Genomic DNA, 26094 nt, shown 5'->3' with positions numbered 1-26094 from the left:
TGCAAAGAGGAATGCAGAGGCCCAGATTTTCAAGGTTGTTGACTAGCACTGAGGACATCAAAGTGTTAAAGTTGAGATGTAGTCAATGAAGAGTAGCCTGATATTTGTGTTGCTATTGTCTAGAGCTGAGTGGATATTGCATCTGCTATGGAGAGATTGTGACAGCAGGCAAATTGCGATGTATACAGATCTTTACTTGGGTGCAAGTTAATCTTGGCCTTGGCTCACCTCTCAAAACATTTCATCAGTTATTGCGAATGCTACTGAGTCATTGAGGCAGCTCACTCTGTTCTTCCTGGGGACTGGAATGATTGATGCCCCTTTGAAGCAAATGGGAACCTACAACTGCAGCAATGAGAGATTGAAAATGTCCATGAACAGTCCGGCTAGTTGGTTGTCACAGACTTTCAGCGCCTTGCCTGGAACGCCATTAGTGAACTATCACCTTGCGTGGGTTCACCCTCTTGAAAGATGTTCTGAAGTTGGCCTCAGAGACAGATACCACAGAGTTGCCAGCTTCTGCATGGTTTAAAGATAATCAGACCTTTTTAATGAAGAGTTACAAGTGAAAATGCAGCCAGAAGATTTTTTTTTAATTTAGTCGATATAAATTGAATCTATAAAATTGTATAATGCAGGAAGGTTCTACCCAAAAAAATCAAGTCATTCATCAAATCAATTATTTCTTTATACAAATAAGTTGAATACCATTTTCTTTGTGTATTTCTATTTTTCATGTTGTCATCAGACCAGCAGGGGAGGTGTTAACAATACAATATCTTTTGCAGACTGTTCTTCAGGATTAAGCTTGACTTGCTCCCATTTTGGTTTTGTGAATCCTGGGAAGGCTGATGAGGTCAAACTGGGAATCAGAGATTCTTCCACATTTTAATTTAGGAAGATACTTGACAGGACTGAGACATGGGTAATTTGTGAGATGGTGTACTCTTTTTGGTGCTCTCACATGTTTTCTAATGCACAGCCTTTAAGATTACAACACTATCATGAAAGTTGCTTCTCCACTTTGAGCAGACATGGGCAAGTGATTCAAGAGTCAGTGGAGAAGGATTGTATGCTTGGAAGCCCAATATTTCAGAGGAGAGGTCCAAGCTAGGCATAAACATACCATATTGTAGTTTGAAGGAGGGGAAGGAAGCTCCCCACAATGTAATGGCACTCTCTCAATGTCACTAAAACAGATTGCACAAGAACAAATGAAAACAAAATCAACCTGCTGGAGAAACTTTGCTCCCAAGACATGGTACTCTATGCCAGATCATCAGGAATGTCCTCCTTCTTCAAACAATGTTGATTTCCCTCTACCACCATGAAATCGGGCCTCAACTGCATATCCTCTATTACCCAGATGTCTGCCCTGGCCCCCTCCACCCCCATGCGCAACAAAGACAGGAATACCCTTGTCCTCCATGTCCAACATGTCCTCCACTACAATTTCTGCCATCTATTACATGATTCCATCACCACTCACATATTCCCCTATCCGCCTTCCTCAGGGATCGCTCTCTCTGAGACTCCCTTGACTACTCCTCTCTCCCTACCTATCAGCCCCTTAGCACTTACCCCTGTGACCATAGAAGATGTTCTACTTGTGCTCACACCTCCTCCCTCACCACCATTCAAGGCCCCAAACAGTTCTTTGAAATGAAGCAACACTTAACTTGTGAATCTGCAGGTGTTACCTACTGCATCCAATGCTCCCATTGTGGTCTCCTCTACATCAAAGAGACTTAGCAAAGACGGGGAAATCACTTTGTTGAGCACCTTAGCTTTGTCTGCCTCAAAACCGAACGCCCATTTAAATTCCCAGTCCCATTCCCTTGCAGGCATGTCTGTTCACGGACTCATGCATAGCCAGACTGAGACCAAATGCAAATTGAATAACAACGCCACAGCTTCTGCCGGGGTGCCATCCAAAACACCTGGCATTAACATTGACTTCACCAGTTTCCATTAGAAATCTTCCCCTTCCCATATTTTTCCCTTGTTCCCTTTACTCTAGATCTCTCTCTCTCTCTCTCTCTCTCTCTCTCTCTCTCTCTCTCTCACTCACTTTTCTCTGTCTCCTTTCACAGAGTGAAAATCGATTCTCACCTTTCCTCTTATAACCAATTAACTCCTTTTGTCTGTTGGTCAGTACTCCTCCCCCTCCCATTCTTCCCTATTTCCCTCCCTGGTCTTTAATTCAGGCACCAGCCTGCTTTTTTTTCTTATACTTTTAAGAGCTCAGGCCCAGAACTTTGGTGACATATCTTTACCTCCTATGGACACTGCAAGAACGTTTGAGTTCCTCCAGCATTTCTGTGCTTTGACTATAATCACAGCATCTGCAGACTTTCCATGTTTTACAGATTATTTTTTCTCCCACAAAGGTAAATTGTGTTATCTGAATACCTTTTAGTGTTGGATCTGGCAACTGTATCGAATAACAACCCAAGTCTCAATGTGGAAAAGAAGAAAAGAAGAAGGAGATGATCATGGACTTCAGGAGGATCATGAACTACGACCCTCCACTACACATCAACAACTCTGTAGCATGGAGAGCACCAAGTTCCTTTGTGTGCAGTTAACTAGTGACTTATCGTGGACACATAGCATCTCCTCACTTGTCAGGAAGGCACAACAGCAAATGAACTTCCTGAGAAGACTGAAAAGGTACCAGCAAAGCCTGGTAAAGGCTATAAAAGGTATCAGCCTTCTACAGGAGCTCTATCCAAAGTGTTCTGACCAGCTGCATCACAGTGTGATACGGTTGCTGCAGAGAAATGGATTGGAGGTCAATCCACAGGACCATCAGTGTGGCAGAAAGGATCAGGGGAGTCTTGTTCCCCCATTGATATGATCTTCTGGAATCACTATCTGAAAAGGGTGTATAATTGAAGACCCCTTCCACACCAAACACAGAACCTTTCATCTACTCTTGTCGGGAAAGTGATACAGGAGCATCAGAGCCAGCCTCACCAGGCTGAGAAACAGTTTCTTCATATGGGCAGTAAGATGTTGAACAATCAAAGGAACTGCTCCCACTGACCATTCAAGACTCTCATATTCATGAAACTACATTTGTTTATTCGTATATATGAATACTTGTTTTGCATATATATTGTTTGTCTGCAATGGGTGTTATGTCTTGTGTGTCCTCATGTTAGCACCGAGGACTAACGAACACTTACGTCAGGTTGTACTTGCGCTATCAGATAATAATAAACTTGATTTGACTTTGTTTTGGAAAATAAATGTAAATCTATTCATTGCAACTAGAATTTATTACTTATCGAAACAAGCTTTCTTCTACTACTTGAGATTACAACTATTGTAACATTACTTAATTCTCTATAATCTGCCACAGATTTTTCAATTTTATTATCAGTCTACATCCTTGTGACTGTGTGTGCCACTATTGGAAATATCTCACACTTCATTACCTTCCAATTAAAATTCATGAACGGCTGAATATAAACAAGCCTTTTGATTAAAGCTTTAAATGATGCAAATATCCTTTGACTTCAGTGTGCAAATCCAAGACAAGAATGTGAGCCATAAGGAATACAGTTCTGTTCTCTGTAATAAGACAGCTACATCTTTACCTCTAATGTAGCCCTGAGATACTAATCTAGCTTTAAAGAAGTTAATCCATATTTTTATGAAAAAAACTTTTATAACAATTTCATAGATTTTCATTAATAAAGGACTATATTAGAAATAACTGTGGTGTGTCATGAAAATATTTTTGACATTTACAACATTATAGATTTTTAAAAAAACTCTTTGGGTATTTTCAATGCACCGTTTCTTTTAAAAAAATCATTTGAATGTTGATCTCAGGAAGAATGATCTTGCAAAATGTACAAAGACATAGGAAAAAAAAAGCTTTTTGAAGGAAGTGCAGGCTGCACACAAAAGACAACTTCTTTAGAATCTTCCATACCACTCGTAGACATTAGTGTTGCATTTGAAGGCCCCTGAATGGCAACATATATTGTTTGGGAGTCCAGTGCATCAATCTTCTTTCACTAATTTGTTTGGTTTTGTTCCCAGCACTGACTTTTGCATTCATACTACTACCCACCACACACCCATTGCCTTGATGCTGCTGTGGCATGGAATTTATGGGTGGGATGATGAGGGGGTGAATGATATTGATGGATTGTTGAGAGCATTCTGGGGTAGATAGGTTGAGAGAATGGTTAGGTTGATTGTATTAGGGGAATGGGTTGGATGGAATGGCTGAGTGGGTGGTGGTTGGGTTAGGTGGACTGGTTGGATTTGTGAATAGTTAAGTTTGTGGAGGAGGAGCTGGGTGTGTTAGTTGATTGGTTGGTTGGTGTCTTCTATTTATTTTTGCATCAATGAGTTGTGTGGTACTTTTCAAAAAAAAAGAATTCCAATGCTTTCTAATGCAACCTTTTAGCTGGCTGCCAAATAATGAGTAATTGTACCAGCTGCAATATCAATAAATCGCCCAGTTTTTTTGTATAATCCACTTGGATTATTTTTGCCTGTTTGACCTTCAACCAGACCAGTTGAAAGCCAAGTCAAACTATTAACTGTAATACAAAATACAATTTTTTTTTTCAAAAAAATTGTATTCCTGACAATAAGCCAGTCACAGTGGAAGGACTTTTTTTTTAAAAAAGGTATATTTTGAAAGAGAAGGGTTTAGAAGAGAGAGCTAGATTGAAGGAGAAAATTCCAGAGCCTAAAGCCAAAGCAGGCTTATTTTTTAAAAGGAAATAGTACTCTTAAAAAAGATTAATTCAATGCAAGAGGCAGAAAAATGGTCAAAATATTCCTGTGATATGAATGATTTGATTGCAACATCAGTGAGTTCTCTTTTGATTAATCAATTTTCTCTGCTAGAGCTAGCTCTGGGAAAGCACTAACATAATATTCAGCCAATTATTCCCTTTCTAATTTGATAAACTGCCTTGTAATGACCCAATTAGGCTGAAAGGCATGAGATGGAGGGTAAGGATAAGAGTCAGGAATTCAAATTGGTAGGATATGATCAAAAGCCTCATGTAAGTGTCTGTGTATCAAATGACCCAAGTCACCTGAAAGAGAATGTGCTGATGAGACATGTGACAGTCATGAGACAGTGCAATTGGGAGTATTAGCTTGTCAAAGAGGAAGTTAGAGGAATGTTAAATTCCATTTGGTCTCTTCAGCAAATGAAGCTGCCTCTATCTGCATGCATCTAGACTTAAATAACTTCAGGTATAAGGCTGATGAAAGGAACCACATAAATTCCAAGTGGCAATTATATCTAATGTGAGACAGTTCAATCAACTGTCCTTAACATCCAATATGATTGCCACTGAGATCCCCACTATCAACAATATGAGGGTTCCATTGTCCAGGGACTCAAAAGAGCAGCTGTCATGCAGCAAATAACTCAACTCCTAATACTCCAAAGTCCTTCCATCATCGACAAGGTAGAAATCAGGAACATGATGCTTGGGTGATTGAAATCTCCACCACACTAGCAAGCTAAATACAATCTATGGTGAAATAGTCTACATGATTGGCATCCAAGGTGTCTCCTTAAATATTTCATTCCTCCATTACTGGTGCAATACAACATACACTTGCCCAGGCTGCCCAATATTCTTTCACAGTCCTACCATTTCTCCCACCAAGGAAAGCAAATGTATGGGAACAGCAAAATTCCCTCCAAACTGCACACCACTTCCTCATTGGAAATATATCACTGGACTTGCTTCCCCAATTGCATTGTGGGAGTACTCTTAATGGTAGGACTCTACCACCTTCTCAAGGATAATTAGGGGATGGATAATAAATGCTGTTCTTGCCAGCACTACCCAGATCCCGAAACCTGGGTGACCAGGGTTAATACCCTTTACAAGCCTCATCCTTCTCTATCTAATCCAATGTTTCCTCACTTGCCTGTTTGCCTTCTACTTAAATTTATCATTGCTTATCACTTCACTTTTTTTTTGTCCTAATGAGTTTCAGTTTGTATTTCTCCTGAATTCCTCAGACTTTTAAGGGACTACCTCTCACATGTGAAAATTAGTTCTGGTCCAAACTGCACATAGAAATAACTTTTTAATATTTTCTCTATTCAAACATCTCCAAGATTCTGAAGATCTCAATCTTCCCTTCTTGTGCAAATAAGGGTGGTACAGCCTATTCAGTCCATTTAAAAAGCCATAAAGCTAATCTTTTAATCACTTTAATGCACTGGTAGATTTTTTTCCTTCCATTCTAACTCAAAATAAATCACACTGCCTTTTTGGGCTGAGCATTCATGTGAAGTACATTCTAAAGATGAAATTTTGGAGATTATGGTTTCCTATTTAGAAGCAGAATTTTAAAATTTGCGAGACAAAAAATGAATACTCTCATACAGAATGTGTGTGCAATGGAATTTAATTTGACTGTTTTTAGAAGAGTGAATTCAAAGCAATATCATACACATCAGTATGCATTTCTTTAATCTGATTAATGATTTATGTGATCAAGACTTTTCTTATTATCTCATAAGTAACACATCTTCCATCGGCAGAAGTTAATCATCAATGTGAAGGATTTTGGGAACAAAGAATGTGTACAGGTAAATGGGATGAAATAACAATTGTTGGCAAATTAGAGATTTTAGCTTTAAAAATGTCCTCCATGGATCAATTCCCATTACACATTAATACCATAGCTTTCAGCATCTTCCTTTGCATCAGCAATAATTACTGTCATGAGCAGAATAAATTAAAAACCACTGATTTGACCTCTTTCCGTTGTCATGTCTTAAGGGTTATTTTCTGCTTAATTGACTTCCCAAGTACAGGAAACACGGAGACAACAAAATATAATGGATACATTAAGGTAACAGAAAAAAAGTCTTGGAGAAACTATCTCTGTAAAGCATTGTTTGATTATTTACTTGTAAATATATCTTGATATACCTATCAATATCTGAATAGCCATCAATCAAAATATAAAAACAAGCATGCATCTCCCTCTTCTGTGTGCCAATAGGTTAACTCCCAGTGTGTTATAAGTAATAAAATAATACTTTTAATGGCAGAGATATTTCCATTTCATTTATGGATACAAGCGAGTCATTTCATTGGCTTATTCTCACTTTCATCAGCCTGTCAGTCAAAAGCTGATGGCTCTGCAGTATTTCCTTTCAGCTGCTGTGCTCTCTGGGATATGCAGATGCTGCCTGGTTACAGAATGCTACTTGTGGTCTAACAGGAAAGATATCAATAAGGTAGTAAGGGTGCTAGAGGATTTTACTAGGATGTTGCCAGGACTTCAAGAAATGAATTACAGGGAAAGGTTAAACAGGTTAGGACTTTATTCCTTGGAGCGTAGAAGAATGAAGGGAGATTTGATAGAGCCATACAAGATTATAAGGGATTTTGGTAGAGTAAAATGCAAGTAGTTCCCCCCCCCCCTCCCTGAGGTTAGGTGAGATATAAACTAGAGGACATGGATTAAGGATGAAAGGGGAAAAATTTAAGGGAACTTCTTCACACAGAGCAGTGGAAATGTGGAATGAGCTGCCAGCTGAAGTGGTGAATGCAGGTTCAATTTTCACATTTAAAAGCAATTTGGATAGGTACATGGATGAAAGCAATGGACTAGGTGTGGTCAGTGGGACTAGGCAGAATAATAATTAGGCACAGACTAGAAGGACTGAAGGGCTTATGGCCTAAGAAGATTGTCACATCCAGAGAGTCAGCTGAAGCAGTGACATGTGCCATAGCATCCTCATTGCCCAATGCAACAAATCAAAGATCTATCAGTGAAGCTGGGTGAGGTTTCATATGAAAAATAAACAAATTCAGAGCAGAATTCTGGTAACAACAATTTGTTTTTAATGTGTCTTTTTCTTTGTAAATCATTTTAACACAGTTCCTCAAAGTGGTTGCATCAAGCTACGTTGCTGGTTCGAAAAGTTTAGCAAGTCAAAGGCAGAAGATTGTAGAGAGCCCTGTTTTGATCAATGTTACTGTGATCGTACAGATTCTATCACCAATGTGCATATGTACAGATGGTAGTGTAGGATGACTGTGATTGGCTGAGAGCATAGCCACACCTACTGGCAGGTCTTAAAGGGTTTCTTCTAGCCAGACCAGGTCATTCTGGACTTGTCGACTTACGTATGATACGCTCCAGTCTTCTAATTAATAAAAGCCTTGGTTTGGATCAACAAGCCTTTGATTCTTTCAACACGCTCTACAGTTACTAAAGCATAACTTTAATGGATTTTGCACCACTTGACTTTGTAAGTTTAGCCTGAGGGTCATGCAATGAATTGAATTGTAATATGAGTGAAAAACATAATTTTGCTGAGGCTCAAAATCTGAAATGAAATCAGAAGAGTTTTGCAAGTACATAGCAGGACTGGCAGCATCCGTGGAGAGACAAACAGTTAATATTTTTAGGCTGTTGATGCATGATTGGAACCAAGAACACTGAGAAGGCAATCGGTGTTTTAAGGCACAGCAAAGGGGAAAGGGTGAAGAAAACAAAAGGAATTCCTGTCTTAGAGAGGGACATACAGAATCTGGATGATACCATATGTTTTGCATGAGAGAGAATGACAAAGCCTTTTTTTATTTACTATTAATCTTTCTGGCAATTGTGTTTATGGAGCAAAATTAGTGAAAACAGAGTTGAAAAAGAAGAAAAATCAATGGAAATATTCTGAGATACAGAATACAACAATTGCTGGAAATCTGAAAAATAAAACTATATTGGGAAAGCTGAAAAAGGCAGTCAGGATCTATAGAGAGTAAAGGTGAGTTTGTACTACAGGTTGAGGGCCCTGCATTTCTTATGTACTCCTCCAACTGGATGGCATTACATCGACTTCTCCGGTTTACATTAAACCCCCCCCTCCCTTCTTCACCCTGTTGCCTCCCCCCCCTCTCTCTCTCTCTCTCTCTCTCTCTCTCTCTCTCTCTCTCTCTCTCTCTCTCACTTCCCTTATCCCTCTGTCTCCTTTCACAGATCCAAAACTACTTCTTACTTTTCCTTTTATCAAATCCAATTAACAACATTTGTGGCCTGGACTCTTCTCCCTGCCATTCCTGTCTTTATTCTGACACTTCTTTTCTTCTTATACCAACTTATGCCTTGAAGAAGGGCTCAGGCCTGAAATGTTAGTAATATATTTTTACCCACTGTGGATGCTGCGAAACCAACCAAGTTCCTCCATCATTTCTGTGTTTTTCCTGCATTGGAACTGATGAGCTGATACCCAACTGGAAAGACTTGATATCTGAAAATATTGAATTTAATGCCAAATTTCTGACAGTTGCAAGATGTTTACACAGCAAGTGAAATTCATTGGCCATGATGGAACAGGAGGTCAAACACAGAGGTCTGAGTGAAAGTGACAAGTAATTAAAAACTGAGATTTCCCCTTTCATACAAACTGGAAGTATACTACAATGTTTCGGACAATTTGCAGTTGGGTTCTCCAGTGTAAAGGAGATCCCATTTTGAGAAATGAATGGCATGAACCAGGAAGTATAAAATGCATTTGAATCACTGATTCACCTGGAATAAATAGATCACTCAATGATAGGCGGGAAGAGGAAAAAGTGCAAATGTTACATCTCCAGAAGTTGCATGGAAAGGTGATGTGAGAAAAGGTGTGGTTGGTGAACATGAAAAAATGAAATGGGAAACTGTCAAAGATAAAGCCTCCTTTGGAATGGCAAAGGGGTGGGGGGGGCGGGGTGGTTGTGAGAGGAAGTGGTCTTGTTGAAGTTGGCAGAAATTTGAGGCTTGGTGTGGCAGATAGTAGAGACAAGTGCATCTTACCCTGAGTGGAGAGGTAGAGGTATACACAGAAACTCCTGCTTGTTTACTACTTCACTTCTCATTACTTCCCTCCATTATCATCACTGGATGACCATTCACCTTTTTTTTTAATTCTTTATTTATCGCACTATGAAGCATATCAACTAAAATATTTATAGATGCATCTCTTTAAATATACACAGTGAGATTTTCTCTTTTCCCCCATTCCTCCCTCCCCACCGCCCTCCAAAACCAGTAAATATTGAACACACAAAATACAATAAAACAAAATCTTTATACCAAAGGAAAACAAACAAGAAAAATGTGTCATCTACTTATACACATTAACCTTTATCTCCTTTTATTCCATCCTTGCTAGCAGTGAGAAATGTATGGATTTCCCTAAATTAAAATATGAGCATTTGCCCACTGAACCCTTTTCTTCCCCGTCGTGTCAAATGTTTTCTTCTGCAACTTCCTTTCTTAATCCACATGATAACTATCAGCAGACTTTGATGCAACTATACAAGTTGTTTACCATTAAACTAGATTTTGTCCACGTCACTCTCCTTTCTTCCAAACCAGTTTCAGTTCCCTGACCACAACATATCTGCTTGGAGACCCTTTGAGTGCCACTCAAAGCCAATAATGTCAAAGGAGTGAGGCTTAGGATGATAGAGGGATGGGGATAGGTCTTAGCGGAGGTCATATTGGGAAAAATTTGGCTCTGCAGAAGGAAGTGAGTTTCTGGAGAAGAGTGAACCGAAAACTAGAAAGTAGATCACATGGAGATCAAGGTTAGGCCAATGGCAGAGAGTAGGAGAAATAACCTCCAGTAGTTTCATACATTTTGGAACAGATTGTCTGGCTATATAAAGGTACAGGTGAGGGGACACGGAGGTAGTATCATAAAGAATCTCAAGGAACTAATCACTGCTTCAGGGCTCAAGGTTCAACCTATTCCTCAGGTGCTGTCAGCATAGAGTTTGCACGTTCCCTTCATCACATCCTTCAATTTCTTTCCACCCTTTAGAACTTCAATTCCAGAAGCCTTGTTGTTTCTTGATTGAGATACAACTTTTGAGTTACTCATTCGTGAGGAATGTCAGGGAGATTTGACCAAGCAGTTTGTGAGGTATGGGTATAAAGTGCACCCGTTAAGGCAGAGGATCCTTTTAGTTGGATTCTCTGTGGCCCCTGGTTGATGAGAGGTGAAAGATTATGGGACACTGTGTAGAATTGCATTTTATGGGATTTTTGAGATTTCAAGCAGCACTTCTTTGATGATACTGGTATTTTGAGCCTAGGTTTATGGAGATAACAGAACCATTACGCAGTGGTTTGTCCAACTGTCAATGGTTCCTATCATAATGTAGGCTCTGTGGATATTCTTATGGTTTCTTGCTTAGATAATTATATCATTAGATAATCCAGCAGGTGACAGTTCTACAGTAATTATAAAGTGGAAACAATATATCCTCCTCACTGACGATCATCACCTTAAGGATCCATGCTTATCCCACTGTTCTACTCGTTAATCACCCACGAATGTGTGGCCAGCCACAATTCAAATGCCAGAATCGCAGACAGCAATAAGGAAGCATACAAAAAGGGGGAGAGATCAGTTAGGTGAGTGATGCCACAACAACAATCTTGCATTCAACATAAGCAAAAGCAAGTAGCTGATTGTGGATGTCAGGAAAGGAAAATGAGGAGAACATGAACCAGTCCTCATCGAGGGATCAGTAGTGTGAAGGGTTAAGAACTTCAAGTTCCTGGGTGTTAAGATCTCTAAGAATCTGTGGGGCCTCCATGTCGATGCGATCATGAAGAAGGCTTGTCTGCAGCAATACTTCATGAAGCGTTTGAGGAGATCTGAAGTTTCATCAAAGGTTCTTGCAAATTTCTACATGTGTATCATGGGGTGCATTCTGATGGGTTGCATTACTATCTGTTATGGAAGTGCTAATGTACGAGTCAAGAAAACAACCACAGAGCCATCACAGGCATCAGTCTCCACTCCATTGAAGACATCTACTAGAAGCAGTGTCTCAAGAAAGCAGTCTGACTCCTCAAGAACTCTCAACACTCTGGCTATGCTCTCTTCTAAATGGCACCATTGAGAAGGAGGTACAGGGCCTGAAGACAAACTTCCAGAGGCAGAAGGAGAGCTTCTTCCCCTGTCATCAAATATCTGAATAGGTAATGAACCACAGACATGAACTCACTTTCTCTAATTTTTGTACCAATTTATTTATTTTTAAATCTAAATTCATAGCAATATTTACACTGTAATGCTGCCACAAAACAAAAAAAATGTAACATATTTTTGTTACATGAGATTTAAAGCAGGCTAGGTGGGATCACAGAGAAATTAGTCCAGACACAAGCTGATAAACAAGGAATTATCTTTATTCTGCATACAGGAAAATTGTAACGGAGAAGATAAAACAGCACAATACTAAAACTGCTTAGGCATTCACATCAGATACATCGATCTCCAATATCAATGGCCACCCACTTTCTCTTTTTATTACACACATGCAGTAATATAGGGTTACTAACACACTCTTAAAAGACAGAGATTTCAACATACACTCCGGATTCCCTGTACCAACAGGATGCAGCTCAATCTAAGTATTTGCAAACAATACTACAGTCCCACTCTAAGTGTAGTGCACATCTTACCAATGGCTCCTGCAGAGATATCCACAGTTCATGAGCCATGGTCATAATCACCGCAGCCACCACCTGATCCCACAGGGTGGTGCCCTCATCAGTTCCTTCAGGCAACACCTGCAGGGAGTTGTTCATCGTCTACTGTGCTGACAGGCTGCCCAGTACACTGACCTCTAATTGGGAGAGGCAGATATAGGGAGTCCCCCCTCACCAATCCCACAGCCGGAGCAACCATGTGGCCAAGTGCTCGCCCGACCATTGGTGATATCTATCTCCCAGCCCAATATGCTCTTTGATGGAGTAATCCCAGGACTCTATGACCTTGTAGTGGCCACTCGTTCTCTCCCCATTCTCAGCTGCCTCCCCATTAGGAGGGCCGATGGAGGGTGGGTTGGTGGTCCTCATGGTGAGTCTGGGACCACCTGGCTAGGCTTGGCAGGATCTTGGTTTCACTGGGACAGGACAATGTAATGTGACTCCTCAGGGTCATCATTATCATCCATCCACACGTCCCCATCCCCAACACACATCGCCCTCTCCTCCATGCATGATCATAACCCTTATCTTAACGGGATTGGCCCCTCCCGCAGATTGGTGGTATGCCTCAGCTGCTGCGCTTTGACCATTCAGTAGGCAGTCTCAGTCTATTTGGCCTCGAGGCTGCCGATGCGTGCACTGACAGCGTCCAGTGCTTTCTGCAGTGAGGCACAGTTGTGTTGCAGGAGTTCGATCTGCTCATCTTTCTGACCACCTGTTTTGTTAAATTCTGAGTGATATCCCACTAACACCTCAGCAGGAATATGAGCAACTCACAACACACCCTGGCTTCAGGAAATCCCAATTCCTCCAAGAGATGCTCAATCTTTCCCCAACAGGGGTCCAGCCTGTTGACTCAGTCGACAAGAATGACATGGCTCACCAACCAAGCCACTAACTTGCTGAACTCCTATCATCCATGTACCCGGGGATCCTAAATTCTATTTCCGACCGTGTTCATGAGGAGGTACACTCCCATACTTGACCTAACAGGATGTCCACACGCACTGGTTAGCACAATCTCCCACATGGTTACTTATTGTGCATGTGTCTGGTTGACACTCCTTGAACTCTACTCACAGCGCCAATTGATACATGAGATTTAAATCAGATTCAGTAGGTTCACTGAGAAGGGAGTCCAAGCAGAGGGTGACAAACAAGGAATGATCTTTATTGTGCAAATGGGGTAATCATAATGGGAAAGACAGTAAACGACACAATTCTAAAACTTCACTGGCATTCACATCGGATACAGCAATCTCTCTTTCTCTCTCTCTCGCACTCTCTTTTATTACACACGCACAGTAATATACGGTCACTAACGCATTCTCACAAAACGGGGACTCAACAGACACTCCCGATTCCCTGAATTGAGAGGGTGCATCTCAATGCTAAGTATTCCCACACAATACTACAGTCCGACTTGAAGTGTCGTGTACATCTTATCAATGAATCCTCCAACAATGTTCACATTTTGCAACCTGGCATAGAGCAGCATTCATAGTCAAAACCAAGGATTTTTAAAGTGCAGTAAGCTGGGGAGTCCAGCCCAATTATCTAAAGGGGTTATCAGCAAGTGATTTAAAGGGATCAATTGTCCACTAATGGGTGGGCAGATTCCAACCTTGATTGGCAGATGATGCAACTTTTGACGAGGTTCCAGGTGGAGAGGTCATGTCACTCTCCACACATGTTCATGACATTCTCTGATTTTGACTCTGTTTGGAAGGGAATGTTGCCTTGAAGTCTCCTGATTTCTCTGGTGAAGACAGGATGTTGATTATTTCAAGAGTATTCTCCAAGCATTTTATCAGAAGGAGAACAGAAGGAAAAAGCTTTGCATTCTTTCTCACCATGATATTGAAGTCATCCCGAAGGACCATAAAGACATACAGCATATCAAGTCCACTGACCTGTACACTTGGACAATTGACAGACAGTGGCTAACTAAATGACCCTAAATCACTTGCCCTTGAGTAATGGAAGAGAAACAGAACACCCAAAGGGAATCCATGTATTCTTAATTTTTAAAAAAAATTTAGACATAAAAAACTATAACAGACCAATTCAGCCCCACAAAATGTCCATCCTGCCCAATTTACACCCCATTAACCTACACCCTGGTAAGTCTTTGAATGGTGGGAGGAAACTGAAGCCCTCGGAGAAAACCCACATGTTCAACATACAAACTCCTTCCAGACAGCAACGGGGTTCAATCCCAGTTCTGGTCCCAATCGCTGATGCTGTAAGGGCATTGCACTAACCACTACGCCAACTGTGCTGCCCTCTATTCATATGGAGAGAATATTTAACTCCACAGAGACAACGTCAGAGGTTAGAATTGAACCACAATCACTACCAGCAGTTCTGCACGTCTCCCTTTGGGAACTGGGCCAAGATTTTTTTTTTCAAATTTGAAGTAAATGTCCTCCTTGTCCATCCATAGCTTCAAGTTGAGGGACATCTAGATTGACAATCATCAGGAATCAGATCAACATGAGAGTGAGTTGGGAATTATGAGATATTTCTGAATTTGTAATATTTAGATGTGGATCAAGTATGTGTCACACAGGTCAACAGCAGATGTCATTTCACTGGCCCTCCACTCTATGTTAGAAACCTCAAGAACACCTGCATCAGACTATTGTTCATTGACTACAGCTTGGCATTTAATATCATTGCAAAATGTTTGGCCTGGAAGTCAGCCTGAAGAAAACTGAGGTCCTCCATCAGCCAGCTCCCCACCATCGGGCACACAAAACTCAAAACAGTCAACCAGTTTACCTATCTTGGCTGCACCATTTCATCAGATGCAAGGATCGACAATGAGATAGACAACAGACTCGCCAAGGCAAATAGCGCCTTTGGAAGACTACACAAAAGAGTCTGGAAAAACAACCAACTGAAAAACCTCACAAAGATTAGCGTATACAGAGCCGTTGTCATACCCACACTCCTGTTCGGCTCCGAATCATGGGTCCTCTACCGGCACCACCTACGGCTCCTAGAACGCTTCCACCAGCGTTGTCTCCGCTCCATCCTCAACATCCATTGGAGCGCTTACATCCCTAACGTCGAAGTACTCGAGATGGCAAAGGTCGACAGCATCGAGTCCACGCTGCTGAAGATCCAGCTGCGCTGGATGGGTCACGTCTCCAGAATGGAGGACCATCGCCTTCCCAAGATCGTGTTATATGGCGAGCTCTCCACTGGCCACCGTGACAGAGGTGCACCAAAGAAAAGGTACAAGGACTGCCTAAAGAAATCTCTTGGTGCCTGCCACATTGACCACCGCCAGTGGGCTGATAACGCCTCAAACCGTGCATCTTGGCGCCTCACAGTTTGGCGGGCAGCAACCTCCTTTGAAGAAGACCGCAGAGCCCACCTCACTGACAAAAGGCAAAGGAGGAAAAACCCAACACCCAACCCCAACCAATCAATTTTCCCCTGCAACCGCTGCAATCGTGTCTGCCTGTCCCGCATCGGACTTGTCAGCCACAAACGAGCCTGCAGCTGACGTGGACTTTTTTACCCCCTCCATAAATCTTCGTCCGCGAAGCCAAGCCAAAGACAGCTAAAATATTAATCAACCACAGTGATCTGGGACTCTGTTCCTCCCTTTGTAATATAATCCTCACTTTCCTTATTAGTAGACACCAATTAATGTGAATTAATAACATTACCTCCTCCTTGCTGACCATCAACACAGGGGCAGCTCAAGATTGCATGTTTAGTCTTTTGTTCCATTCCCTCTACTCTCAAGATTCTGGGGCTAAGTTCAGCTCCAATAACATCTATAAATACGTTGACAACACCACAATCATTGACCAAATAAAGAGTAATTATGAGTCAGAATCTAGGATAGAGATGGAGAATCTGGTTGTGTGGTGCCAGAACAATAATTTTGCTTTCAACAAGACCAAAGAGCTTATTGTGAACTTTAGGAAAGGAAGGCTTAGGAACCACAAGTCTGTCTTCATTGACAGTATGGTGTTGGAGAGGGTTAATAATTTTAAGCTATAGGGAGACCTCATCTGGAGCCAGTTCTTTAAGGTGGCTATGAAGAAGGCCGTCATTTGTACATCATCGTTGATGAAGACCTCAAAGCCATTAATCACTTTAAAATTGGTTGCAGTGTGTCCAAAGATGATTGGTCAAGACAATTTTGGCACAGAATGTCCTGGCACATGCAGTTGTTGCACTGATGGCTCTGGACTCGCGCAGTTCTCACTTGTGTTGTGCTTCAGCAATGTGCCTTGCTTCGTAAGCTTGACATCCTGCGTGGATAAGGCCGCGCCAGGTAGGGCGGTTTTGATCCTGCATTTCCCAGGTAGTCGTGACTATGTCAAATGACTTCAGGAAGCCCTTTTGAGTGTCTTTCTAATGTTTCTTCTGCCCTCCACGTGAGTGTGTACCAGCAGAGAGTTCCCCAAAAAGGAGCTGCTTGGGTATGTGCTTATCCGGCATACGGGTGACATGACTTGCCTACTGCATCAGCAGTGTGTGGACTAATGGCAGACTTGCTCTAGAGAGAACTTCAGTGTCTGATACTTTATCTTGCTATCTGATGCCTAATATTCTGTGAAGACAAGTCATGTGAAAATGGTTCAGCTTTCTTGCATGCCTTCAATACACATTCCACGTTTCACAGGCATTCATGAGGGCAGTGAGTACAAGGGCTCTGTTGGCCTTCAGTTTTGTTGCTGGATTGATTCTTCAACATTCCCATACAGTGGAATGCAGCCTTCCAAAAGTAGAACTTGCCTTTACTAATCTGCAGTTAACTTCTGTATCAATAGTCAATGCTTGGGAGAGGGTGCTGCCAGGGTAAGTGAAGTGGTCTACTGCCTGTAGTTTCTGCCCTTTGATTGTGAGTTTGGATTCTGTGTACGGAGCATGAGGAGTAGGCTAATATATGACTTCAGTCTTTTTAATGTTGATGATGAGACCAAAGTTGGCACAAGCCGTGGAGAATTTGTCCATACTGACTTGCATCTCTGGCTCTGACAGGGTCCAGTCATCGGCAAAGAGAAAGTTTCTCAAAATAGTCTCCTTCACTTTTGTAATAGTATGAAGCCTCCTCAAGTTGAAGAGCTTTGTACTTGAGGCTGATTCCAGCATCACTGTCCTGGAAGGCATCATTCAGCAGGGCAGTAAACGTCATGCTGAACAGCGTGGGTGAAAACACACAGCCCTGCTTGTCACAATTGGTGACTGGGAATGTCTTCGATGATTCTCATGCCATCATGGAACTGACAAACTATCTGAATGAATTTGGCGGGGCAGCTGAACTTTGACGTGATCCTCTACAACTGCAACTGTGATTATTTATATTTCCCTTTATATTTTGGATTTATCTTTGATCTTGGCATGCTGAGGTAAGTTAGTATATACTATTATAGCTGCAGTATCCTGTGTGGCTCAAACAAAGAAGAATATTAGTGCATCTGTACATTGTCCTTACGTACTTGACAATAAACTCTCATCATCGTATGTTGTATTATTGTTTGTGATGTAGTTATTAATTAAAGTTAGTTTATCTTAATTGCATTTTGCAGACAGTGTGTTTAAAGTTATAGAGGTAACCATGCAACAATTATACAGGCAATAAGTACAGCTTATTGGGAAGAGCTTTGTAATCAAGAAAGTCAAGAATCAGACTAATTATATGTTTGGTTAGTTTATATCGGTGTATATATAAAAATAATTAGTCGTATAAATTCACGTGTGTGAAGAGTTGTCTGATAATATAATTTAATATGTGGAAAGATGATGATTTGCATATTTCTTTTAAAGCAAAAGCAACTTATGATCACAATGTATTTTTGTACTGGACATTAATTTTTGTTTTTGTTTTCAAATAGCTCTATTCATTACTGAAATCCGCTGTAAGTTTGGTGTTTCCTGAGTGATGATACTTGCAATAACATGAATGGAAACCCACAACGATTACAGAAAGGATAAACAGAACAGGTTGCAATTAAACTGGGGACATAAGGAAACAACTTATTTTAGAAGTTGTGGAACAACTTTGGAAAGTGTTCTCATTATTTTCTCTCTGACCTTTCAGGGTGATATCTGGGGCTAAAAGTTCAGCATGGTGACCATACTTGCCTAGGGTATCAGACAGTCCAAAGTGACCAAAGAAGTGGGGCTATTGAGAGACTAAGCAGGGATGATAGACATTTGGAAGCAGAAGCAGTGGGTGCCAGCAATGAGGAAAACAAGAATAACATTTGAAGCAACCAACAGGAAAGAGACCACATTATCTCTCCTACTTCAGCCTTAGCATGGAATCCACCTTCATATAAGTCCCCCATCATCTTTATTGATGTTATCTAGAGCCAGGCTTGACCTTTTCCCAGCAATAAACATCTCTCACTGCCTACTTCGATGCAAGAAAGTGCACTTGCACCTCTATTTCCTCTAAGTCAGAGGAAAATCAGCATGTCCCCTGCATCCTTTAACAACTTCTACAGGTGCATCTTTGAAAGCATCATATCAGGGTGCAATCATTGTGTGGTTCAGGAACTGCTCCACCCAAGACCACAATAAAAAAAAGGGTGTGAACATGCCTCAGTCCATCACACAAACAACCCTTTCCCTCTATGCCTCCTGTACCTTGGAAAATCAGCCAAAGACTCTTTCTAACCCAGTCACACTCTTTTCACCCTCCCCCTCTCTCTCTCCCCACTTCCAATTCCCCCCCCTTCCCAAATTGGGAAGAAGTGTGAGATCATACACCACCAGATTGAGTAATGATTTCTTTCCTGTTGTTACCAGATTTACTGAACGAACCTCACAATAATAAATTATGATGACTTTGTTTTCTACGAACTGATCTTTCTCTGTGACTCTGCCTTCTGCACTATGTCTTATTCGCTATACTGTGTGTGAGGGGTCCGGCTTGACTGCTTGCACAACAAACGACATTGCACATTGGTATCCGTGACAACAAGCTTAAACATTGGTGAACATTGCTGCAACCTGACACATGGGAAATTGGTAAACTGATTACCAGCAACACCAACCAATGTGCAGCCAATACGGTCAGCAGTGTTTCAAAAAGAACAAGGTTTACAAAAATCAAGCAACACCTAGATGAACTTAGCGGAAGTTGTGCTAATGCCTTACACTGAAATGCTGAGCAGTGTGGAACCTTCCAGACTATAAATCCATTCTGGGATCAGGACTAAAATACTGGTGAGGCCATGCCCTATATTATTTAAATGGCATGTGTCCCTCTTTATCATTTTTGTGAAGACCGTTACACTCATCAACTTGTTGATATGATTAAATTGTCTTTGTTAAAAGTGAAATAATCATATTCTCATTTTACCATGAATGAAATTTTGTACCCGAAGACTTCATCTATTCTTTTCTTTGTTGACTGACCCAAACTCCCCATAAATGTCAAATATTCTAAAAAGGCAAATCACATATTTAATTTTAACCATATATGTAGATGATTACTCTCTCTCTCTCTCTCTCTCTCTCTCTCTCTCTCTAGCCTCTTTTCCACTGGCCCCCTCTTCCAGGAATTAACTGGAAATTTATTGGGACAGTGTCCAGTGGAAAAGGAATACTGTCCGAACACTGGCGTCATATTATGTCATTTCACGTCGGAGATGAACTGCTTCTACCCCTACTCATATTCCCAGTGTCTGCTGATGTTGGCATGCTGATAAAACCAATGGAAAAGGGCCAGCAGGAAGTCACCCATTTCCAGTTGAAGGTAGAACCCTCCGATCACCAGGGATGAGTAGTGTTCAGTGGAGAAGCAATTAGTGTCCCAGTTAAGTGTGGCCCAGTGGAAACGGCACAAAGGGCTTCCTACCCCAGGACACTGCACAGCAGATTAACTTTGATGCTAGTGGAAAAGGGGCTTCTTTCTCCCTCCCACATACATAACACATGCACAAGCGTGCAGACACACACGTGCATGTACAGAAAGCACATTCACACAACAATGGCAACCATATTCCACATTAACCTATGCTGCCTTTGTAATATTTAAATAAGGGAGAATGTAAACTGAAGCATTAGCCTTACCTTCAGATAAGTCATTTGACAGCAGACAGAACTCAAATCTGGATTCAGTAATTTCAGATGATCAGTACTGCATTTCAAATCTGTGTATTCATTCTTATTCTTCCTTCACTTCCAGTATTACAAGCAACTTATCTTTACACCTTCTCCAGATTTATAGTCTCCATCCTCTCTCAGCCATATTGTGTCCTTTAAACTTCATTGATTTCCTGGGTCAGGGACTACATTGCCCGCCTGGCTGACCTCCCCAGGACCAGTCTTGCTTTGAAAGCACGCCAGGTCGTCTAAGACTGATCCACTGGTCAAGAGTGTCCACATCCTCCATGCTAACCCCCAGTATGCCAACGTTGTCTTCCCCGTTGGGCGTAAGGACATGGTCTTGATCCGGGATCCGGCACCATTGGATTCCCTTCCGATCACCGGTCACCATCAAGAGTAATCAATGTTGCAACTGTGTCGCAGTGCGAAATGAAGAATGAGAAAATGATCAGACATAGTTGAGTCGAAATTCAGTAAAAGTCATTTAATCAAACAGTTACGCGCAGCTTTTTAAAACCCCACGTGTTCCAAGTGACATCATCGCATTATGACGTCATGGCGACACTTGGAACCTCCTGAGCCAGTTCAATTAAAGTCTCCAATGATCTTTCAGTTTGTTCCTTCTTCCATTTTTTCTCTGCACCTTTTAATATGTTTCATTTCCAAGTTTTTCTCATTCTACCAAAAGGCGATTGTCTTGCAATTTTAACAATAGACAATAGACAATAGGAGCTGGAGTAGGCCCTTCGGCCCGTCGAGCCAGCACCGCCATTTTACAGATCATGGCTGATCACTACTATCAGTACCCCTTTCCAGCCTTATCCCCATAACCCTTAACTCCTTTGCCCACTAGAGTCTTATCTAACTCTCTTTTGAACATAATCAGCGAATCTACCTCTACCACCCTCTGTGGCAGAGCATTCCACAGATTCACACTTCTCTGGGTAAAAAAATGTTTTCTCATCTCCGTCCTAAAGGGCCTACCCTGTATTCTTAAACTATGCCCTCTAGTCCTCGTCTCCCCCATCATTGGGAACAAGTAATCCGACTTCACCCTGTCTATCCCCCTGATAATTTTGTATACCTCAATCATGTCCCCCCTTATCCTTCTAAACTCCATCGGATACAAGTCCAGTTTTTCTAGCCTTTCAGCATTTGTCAACCAACCCCGCCATCCCTGGAACTAACCTTGTAAATCTGCGCTGCACACCCTCTATAGCTAGTATGTCCTTCCTCAAAATTGGAGACCCGAAGTGGACGCAATACTCCAAGTGGGGTCTCACCAGGGCCCTGTACAACTGCAGAAGGGTGTCTCTGTTCCTATACTCCAATCCCCTCTTTATGAAAGCCAACATGCTATTTGCCTTCTTCACAGCTTTCTGAACCTGCATGTAACCTTCAGTGACCGGTGAACAAGTACACCTGGATCCATTTGCACCTCCCCACTCCCTAGCTTGTCTCCATTTAAATAATACTCAGCTTTCCTATTATTGCCCCCAAAATGGATAACCTCACATTTGCTCACATTGAACGTCATCTTCCATTCAACAGCCCACTCCCCCAACCTGTCCAAGTCCCTCTGCATTTTCCTGACATCCTCCTCACACCCCACACCGCCACTCAGTTTAGTGTCATCTGCAAATTTGCTCATGTTATTAATAATCCCCTCATCCAAATTATTTACATAAATTACAAACAACTGAGGACCCAATACCAATCCCTGCGGCACTCCACTCGTCACATCCTGCCATCCTGAAAAAGACCCGTTTACTCCAACCCTTTGTTTCCTATTTCTTAACCAATTTCCTATCCATGTCAGCACCTTACCTCCAATACCATGCTCTCTGATCTTGCCCACTAGTCTCCCGTGCGGTACCTTATCAAAGGCCTCTGGAAATCCAAGTACACCACATCCACTGGCTCTCCCAAGTCCACCCTCTTTGTCACATCCTCGAAAAATTCCAGAAGGTTAGTCAAGCATGACTTACCCTTAAGGAATCCATGCTGACTAGCCCTTATACTATTATTTCTGCCCAAGTGTTCTGCTATTACTCCTTTTATGATAGATTCCAATATCTTCCCCACCACTGACGTCAAGCTGACCGGTCTATCATTTCCCATTTTCTCCCTCCCTCCCTTCTTAAAAATCGGCACCACATCAGCCACTCTCCAATCCTCAGGGACCTCCCCCGAATCTATGGAACTTTGGAAAATGTCGACCAGTGCCTCCACAATTTCCATAGCAACTTCTTTAAGCACACTGGGATGCAGCCCATCAGGCCCTGGGGATTTATCAGCCCTCAGTCCCAACAATTTACTCACAACCTCTTGCTTCTGGATCCGGATATCCATTAGATCCCCTACTTCCCAAGGAAAGTTCCCCAAGTCTCTTGATACTGCATGACCACTACCCCCTAACTGACTATAACCTATATCCTCCTTGGTGAAGACAGTTGCAAAGTATTTGTTAAATTCCTGAGCCATCTCCTTGTTTCCGGTAATAATTCCACCCTTTTCCATTCTTAATGGACCAATTTTGGACCGAACCAACTTCTTCCTCTTCACATATTTAAAAAAGCTTTTGCTATCATCCATTATATTATTTGCTAATTTCCTCTCGTACTTCATTTTCCCCTCTCTTATGACTTTCTTAGTTACCCTCTGATGCTCTTTTAAGGTTTCCCAATCCTCTAACTTCCCACTCCACTTTGCTATCTTATACTTACTCCCTTTGGATTTGATATTGCACTTGATTTCATTAGTTAGCCACGGCTGCCATTTGCATCTCCTAGAGCCTTTCCTCCACTTTGGAATAAATTTGTCCTGAATCCTGTGAAAAATGTCGAAAAATACGTGCCATTTTTCCCCAGTTGTCCTCCCAGCTAGTGTATCTTTCCATTTTATTTTGGCTAGCTCCTCCCTCATAGCTGCATAATCCCCTTTATTTAACTGCAGTACAGATGCTTCCGACTTCCTTTCTTTTTCCCTTTCTAATTACTTCTTTTTTTGGTAAGGCCAGAATTTAATGCCTGTCCTCAAATTTCTTAACTCAGTGGGTGGTGGGAGTTTTCAGCAAGCTTTCAATTAAAGTAGTAGATCCGGGCTCAATTTTAATATTTAAGGAAAAGTTGGATTGGTATATGGACGAGAGAGGTATGTGTGTGGGTCGATGGGACTAGGTGGGAGTCAGTGTTTGTATGGATTAGAAGGGCCGAACTGACCTGTTTCTGTGCTGTAATTGTTATAGGGTTATTTTATATAGGTGGTGGTGAGTCACCTTCTCAAACTTCTGGTGGTGAGGTTGTCTCACAATGTGACTGGAAGGAGTTTGGGGTTTTAGTGTTTTAGTTATAGAGTCAATGAGTAGTTCAGCACAGAAATGAACCCTTTGGCCCACAATGGCAACCTTTTAGCCCATTTCCATTGTTCCCTTTACCCACACTAGGTCTAAACTCTATTATGCCTTTCCCATTTAAATGTCTGTGTATGCATCTCTTAAACATGTTGATTGTATCTGACTCCACCACCTCCTCTGAAAAGAAATACAGAGGCTACATTGCACAATGCAAACCTTTAGCTAGCCGCAAATAGGATGGCCAGATTAAAGTTTGCCAATAAGTATTTAAGAGAGCCTGCAGAATTCTGGAAAAAAGCTCTTATGGACGGACGAGACCAAGATTAATCTATATCAGAGCGATGGCAAGAACAAAGTGAGGTGTAAAGGAACTGCCCAAGATCCAAAGCATACCACCTTTGCCATGGTTTACATCTTGCAGTGTAGCCTCTATGTTTCTTTGCATTAGGTGTTTTGTGGACAGTAGTCCACATCTGCCTCCTGAAGAAATGTTTATGATCAGTCGTACATACATTTGGGGATTTTTCTTCAATATGATGAGAATTCTTGTCATCAGCAGTGGAGATCTTCCTTGGCCTACCAGCCCCGTTGCAATTACTGAGCTCACCAGTACGCTCTTTCTTCTTAATGATGTTCAAAACTGTTGATTTTGGTAATCCTAAGGTTTAGATGATGTCTCTTACTGTTTTATTTTGTTTTTCAGCCTCATAATGGGTTCTTTGACATTCATTGGCACAACTGCGGCCTATATATACACAATACAACTCAAATTATCCAAAATTAAATTCTCCAAAATCCTCAAATTAGAAATCCTCATTTATCCGAAATTTTTTCAGAGTCGAACTGACTGGGGAGTCAGGCTTCTGGTGATGGCAGAGGGAATCTCGGGCTCCCAGTGGCAGCAGCAGTGGGCTTTGGGCTCCCAGTGGTGGCAACAGATATTGGGCTCCCACAGGGGCAGTAACAGATCATGGATTCCCAGTGGCAGCAGAAACCTCAGGCTCTCGATGGCAGCAGCAGTGGACCTCTGGCTCCCAGAAGCAGTGGGAACCCCGGACTCCCAGTGGCAACGGCAGCAGGAATCTTGGGGTCCTGGTGGCAGCAGCAGTGAGCTTTGGGCTCCCAGTGGTGGCAGCATCAGATATTGGGGTCCCACAGGGGCAATAATGGATCATGGATTCCCAGTGGCAGCAGGAACCTCAGGCTCCTGGTGGCAGCAGCAATGGGCTTTGGGCTCCCATGGAGGCAACAGCAGACTTCAGGCTCCTGGCGGCAGTGGTGACCTTGAGCTCCCGGGTAGGAGGGGGACCCTCGGGCTCCAAGCACGAGAACGGGCTTGGTGGGGAGGTGTCAGTGATTGGCGCAGGCAGCATTTTTTTTGGTGAGAATTTAACATTACTTTAATGTTTTAAAAGCCTTCCCTTGTCGTTTTTGTTGTTTAAACACTGTTACAAGTGATTTGCTGTTGCTACTGGGCTGTTTTTTTTTAAATGACCAGTTCGGATAATGAGAGTTATACTCAAAAAGAAGGACTTAGTGAATGTATTTATGAATATATACAAATGTACAAAAAAAATTATATCCTTAAAATGCACATTAAGCCAAGAAATAACCCCTCCCTACCCTAAGAGAAAGGAAAAGAAACAGTGGACAGAGAGGAAAAAGGAAAAGTGGAAAGAGCCGATCTCAATAGTTAATACAATCAAACAATAATTAAAAATATAAAATTAACTTACTAATAAGGGATGAAAATTAAATATAAAATATTTAATAAATAGATAAACTATCCAGTCATTTAAATAATTCAAATAAGACTGCCAAATATCTATGAACATGTTATGTTCATTTCAAAGATTATAAGTAATTTTCTCCATATTTTTTTCCATATTTCAACGATCAATATATAAGAGGAAATTCGATTTCCCTGTTACCTCTATACATTTCCTGGCTATTACCAAAGTGATTTTAATAAATTTGGATTTACTTTTAGGAAAGTTAACATTCACAACAGCCAAATACTCCAAAAGGAACAACTGAGGATCAAGAAGGATGTCCATAATTTTCGTTAATATTTCACCCAAATGTATCCAAAATGCTCCTAGTTTCATGCATAACCAGATAGAATGTATAAAAGCATC

At 41.6% G+C, this 26094-nt stretch overlaps 1 long non-coding RNA gene across 15 annotated transcripts in view; it reads right to left on the bottom strand.

The window, feature by feature from the left end:
• LOC138757038 (uncharacterized) overlaps positions 1-26094 on the bottom strand; it is a 165338-nt gene that overhangs the window by 65095 nt on the left and 74149 nt on the right. For 3 of the 15 annotated variants that reach the window (XR_011353307.1, XR_011353306.1, XR_011353294.1), the window contains exons 3-4: positions 24469-24614; positions 20566-21013 (exon numbers count right to left, since the gene is read on the bottom strand). The exons of 1 other annotated variant lie outside the window; for it this stretch is intronic. This is a non-coding gene — a long non-coding RNA (uncharacterized lncRNA). Of the gene's footprint in view, positions 1-12231; positions 14273-16196; positions 17926-19852; positions 19936-20565; positions 21014-23327; positions 23432-24468; positions 24702-26094 lie in introns of those variants that run through there. 11 more of the 15 variants (XR_011353300.1, XR_011353299.1, XR_011353301.1 and 8 more) reach the window with 10 other exon arrangements.

The sequence above is a fragment of the Narcine bancroftii genome, chromosome 1, assembly GCF_036971445.1.
Source record: "Narcine bancroftii isolate sNarBan1 chromosome 1, sNarBan1.hap1, whole genome shotgun sequence".
NCBI lineage: Eukaryota > Metazoa > Chordata > Chondrichthyes > Torpediniformes > Narcinidae > Narcine > Narcine bancroftii.
This window is presented reverse-complemented; position numbering and strand designations above follow the sequence as displayed.